Source organism: Babylonia areolata, chromosome 13, assembly GCF_041734735.1.
Source record: "Babylonia areolata isolate BAREFJ2019XMU chromosome 13, ASM4173473v1, whole genome shotgun sequence".
Classification (NCBI taxonomy): Eukaryota; Metazoa; Mollusca; class Gastropoda; order Neogastropoda; family Buccinidae; genus Babylonia; species Babylonia areolata.
Window position 1 is genome coordinate 19,931,849 of NC_134888.1, and position 5,000 is coordinate 19,936,848.

The following is a 5,000-nucleotide window of genomic DNA, read 5'->3' on the forward strand; positions in this document are numbered from 1 at the left end:
CTGCTCCTGCCTGCACCAACTGAACAGTGAAACTGTTTTTTCATGCTCAGAGTTTTCTCTCCAGTCGCCAGATTTCAGTTCGTCTGCTCGGTGCGCTTTATACCTCAGAGTTGCGCCCCTTTCTAAGTCAATCGTCTCAGCGGTTTTGCGCTCGGAACCACGAGTAAAGAAGAAAATCGTTTACGAGCTTTCATGCATCTGTTTTCAGATGATGCTATCCTGCTACTACTTCTATTATTATTAATAGTACCACTGTCACCAGCAATAACAACAACAGCAACAACAATAATACGAATAATAATTCTGCTTCTTCTTATCAGTCAGTTGTATTCTGTACATTTTGTATTTCATTACTTTTGTCACAACAGATCTCTGTGTGACTTGAAATTCAAGCTGCTCGGCTCCCTGGGGTCGTGTGCGCGTTGCCACAGTGTAGCGCCACCCACATATGATTATTATTATTATTATTGTTATTATTATTATCATTATTATTATTATTATTATTATCATTTTTGGTATGAAATTGTATGCAATGCAATAATATACATAAATATAAGAACACACACACACACACACACACACACACACACACACACACACACACACACACACATATATATATATATATATAAACACACACACCGTGTGTGACACACACACTGACACACACACACACACACACACACACACACACACACACACACACACACACACACACACACATCGTGTGTGGCACACACACACACACACACACACACACACACTGGCACACCGCACACACACACACAACACACACACACACACACACACACACACACATATATATATATATATATATAGATATATATATATATAAACACACGCACACCGTGTGTGGCATATATATATATATAGTTAAAGGTGGTCAAGAACTAAACCGGCAATGTTTTCCCGCAAAATATCAAGTTTCGAACGTACGTTTGGTCAAACTTATTTTAGGAAGTGAAAGGGACACACACACACAAAATCCAGTCATAATAGATCAGAAACAAGTGGAAATAGTGCACAGTTTTAAATATCTAGGGACTATAGTTGATCACAGTCTCACATTCAGTGAACATGTTGATGCCAATGCCAAGAAAGCTCACCAGAGACTCTTTTTACTGTGAAAATTAAGAAGTTTTAATGTTAGTCCACACATACTTGAGCTGGTGTACAGAAGTCTGATAGAAAGTGTCATGGCTTTCAGTATTGTGGCCTGGTTTGGCAATCTGACTGTGAAGTTAAAGACAAAATTAGGACGAGTTGTAAACCTGGCCAGCAAAATCATAACCAAGCCCCAGCAACAACCGAACACCCTATACCAGTCCACTCTTAGCAGAAAAGCACTCCAAATTTTTCATGATTCCACTCATCCACTTAACTCTGTCTTTCAGAAACTCCCTTCTGGCAGACGATGCAAAATCCCTCTTGCAAAGAAGAATGTGTACAAAAAATCATTTGCCCCCTCTGCTGTTGCTGTGATAAATGATTCCCTCAAATAATGTTTTAATTCCATTGCCTGTGATTTGTTCATTGTTATGATGGCAGTTGTCTTTCTTCCCTATATGTATGCATGCATGCGTGTAAAGAAAGAAGTGAGGGGAGGGGGGGAGGGGAGAAGTGTGTGGGTGCGTGCGTGTGTGTGTGTGTGTGTGTGCGTGTGTGTGTGTGCGCGCGCGCGTGTGTGTGAGCGCGTGCTCAGTTATTGTTTTGCCGCAGAGGGGCGTGAAAGGAGTTTTACATGTTTTTTGTCTTGGTGGCGGTTGACCCTTCAACTGTGATTTCATGTTCTTAAATGTTATAATTATCTTACTGAATATTTTCTTATTATATCATTGAAATGTTTCACTTTATCTTAAAATGTAATTTTTGTTTTCTTACCTAAATGTTTTCTTTTAACATGATAGTTAATATGTATGCTGTGATCAAGGAAGGGTGTGCCAGTTGCTCGTTCGTTTTTTTGGTTTTATCTGTTGATGAGCATTTGTCTTTTTAAATGTTATTATTATCTTACTGAATATTCTCCTTTTTATAATGATTGAAACGTACACACAAAACGATGCATGCGCGCACACGGGCACACACGCAACACACACACAGTTGTTACACTCTGAATGTAATAGTATCTTACCCACATGTTTTTCTTTTTACACTAATCATTGCTGTGTGCATGGTGATAAGTGAAGGGTGTGTCAGTTTGTTTTTTTGCTGACGGGCATTTTATTTTAAGTGAGCCTAAAGAAAATTTTCTGTTTTTGGTTGAAGCAGATAATAAAGTATTTTGAATTGAACTGAATTGAATTGAAACGAGAAAAGCGCTCTGTTCATTAAATACTGTACGACTGCAACAAGGGAGGCCACTGTAGGAGAATATTAACACCAAATCTGCAGGCCCGGCCCACCACAGAGGTGAAGAAAGGGGAACAAAAACCAACATGAGAACACGTGAAACGAACCAACAGTCAACACCAGAAGGATTTCATGGTCTGACTACATTCACATACATAATGGCTCCATTGTTATTGTTTCCATACAGCGTTTATCATGAAGCATGCCTGCAAGTAAAACGACAATGATGACTAAGCTGTTATTTTTGGAACAGTGTTCAAGGACAACACACACACACACACACACAGAGTTCGGCCTGAAGATGAAGGTGGGGTGTGTGTTTGGGGGAATTAAGTTCCCACTCATCCCCTGCACACACACACACACACACACACTCTCTCTCTCCTCCAATCCTCTAACCTGTAAAGAAGCTTATAAATGTTGCTCGGCTGTAGCATAAAACTAAGAAAACTTAGTTCATTGTGTGCAAGCGCCTATGATCGTGTACTCTGTGTACTCTTGTGTTCGTTCGTTCGTTCTTTAGTTTTAACGTCTTTTCACTGTAAGTGATATTAGACGATTAGTACTCTTGTGTGTGTGTGCGTGTGTGTGTGTGTGTGTGTGTGTGTGTGTGTGTGAGAGAGAGAGAGAGAGAGAGAGTGTCTGTCAACATACAATACCGCATTCTCAACCTGATTTGCTGTCACCAGGAATACGCCTAACGATTAAAAGTGATCCACCAATTCTTACTCCACACACACACACACACAAATATTTATGCAAATCCGGATACAAGTGTCTCCAACTGCAGACAGCGTCTCTGTCTACAATCCAAGCTCTTTGATGTATGTTAATTTCTACTTCAATAATTCTTTCGGGAAATACTTTAGATGTTCTCTGGTGGACAGACTTGGTTTCAACAGTGTTATATTATTTGACGATGTCACAGCACAAATACCAAGAATTTGACAGAACCAACAAGAAAGTTTTATATTAAGCCTTGTCGCATTGTGATGGAGTCTCCCGACGGTCCGACGTGATGAGTAGGCAGGCAGGTTTATCTGTCGGTGTGTCGTCATTCCGACTTTAGCCTGCCGGGTTGCCTGACCAGCACAGGCGACTTTTGTTTTTTTAGTGAGGAGGAGTTGTTCAGTCCCTTCCCCACTCTCTCGCCTACCGACGCTCACAGTCCCACAGATGCAGATACTGCCACGTGTAGGACGGTCTCGGCAGGTGCAGGTTTTTTCTTCGGAGCTCCGTCTCCTAGGAGGACTTCCAGCCAAGGATAAGAGCTCCCCCTGCCCTTTGGTCATCCTCTTCCGCCTTCACAGCCGTTGGGAAAGGTTTCCTCCTCCGACTGGTCCGTCGTTAGGAGACTTCACATGCGGCAGGTAGTACTGGGTTACATGGTACCAGCAGCAAGGGCTATGCACCTGACCTGACACATTGTCGCATTGTACAAAACAACAAACAAACAAAGAAACGGCGCCAGATATGTGACGGTTGTTTCTGCAAGTTGGAATATATCTATCGTAGCAGGAATGATAAACAAACGGATGACAAGAACAATATAGATACCTAACTCGTGTGGCTTACACAGACAAGTACACATGTGAGTATTGGAATCGAATATTAATTTCGCTTCGCCTTAGCCAGGACTGCGTGCTGTACGAAAATTTCAGTGCGGTTTCTGACAGGTACACTACACAAATACTTCTTCAACCAAGCGTTAAGTACAGGCACATAACTGCAACATATTCTGCACTCTATCCGTCTGACCTCTCTGTTCTAAAGAGCGAACGTACCGATATGTCCCTGGCACTTTGGGTTACTGGTACATCAGGCTAATCCCTGCGTGTACACACACATACGCACAGACACACACATTTACCTTCTGTCACATATAATTATAGACACATAGGCACCTCCGATTCAATACGTATTGATTCAAGCACCACAGCACAGCACAGAGTACTACAATACAATCGACTCCAATCGACAACATTACACCACATACCCTACACACACACACACACACACACACACACACACACACACACACACACACACACACACACACACACATTTTCGATTTCTTGTCTTATTTACAATTATATACACTTCGAACAGGTTCCTATACACATAAACACATACTGCACAAACTTTTTTTTTCTCTCTCGTCTAAAATAACTTCAGTGAATAGACGTTAGATTAATGACCAACCACACACACACACACACACACACTACACGGGTTAAAGGGGAACTAACTCGTATGACTACTTAGTGATTCTCCCCCCCCCCCACACCTCCCACACCCTTCCTTTGCAAGCTTGTTGAAATAAAATAAAAACTTGCAGACACTGACACAGAACAACACAGCGACCCAGTCCTTTGCAACAATACTTATCATCGAAACCAAGAACTTGTTTAAAACAGGGATACATACCTCCACACACTCTGGACTGAGAGCGATCGAAGTCTGTCGAACTGTCTGTCGTGTGTGTAATCACACGAAACCAGCAGTGTTCGAAGTGTCTGTATGCTGCGGTCGCTTCTGGAACCAGTCAAGTCGGGTCGGGTACAACCCTCTACCCGTTTAGAACCGGTGTGTTTACAGAACCATAGGAACTTGACGGGTGTTACTTAAAA

The 5,000-nt window shown here is 42.0% G+C and overlaps 1 protein-coding gene across 1 annotated transcript in view; it reads right to left on the reverse strand.

The window, feature by feature from the left end:
• Positions 1-4,930, reverse strand: part of LOC143288717 (uncharacterized) — a 34,447-nt gene extending 29,517 nt beyond the window's left edge. Inside the window, exon 1 of the mRNA XM_076597343.1 lies at positions 4,798-4,930. The gene's annotated coding sequence lies outside the window, so the exon portion shown is untranslated. The remainder of the gene's footprint in view (positions 1-4,797) is intronic.
• Positions 4,931-5,000: the final 70 nt, after the last annotated feature.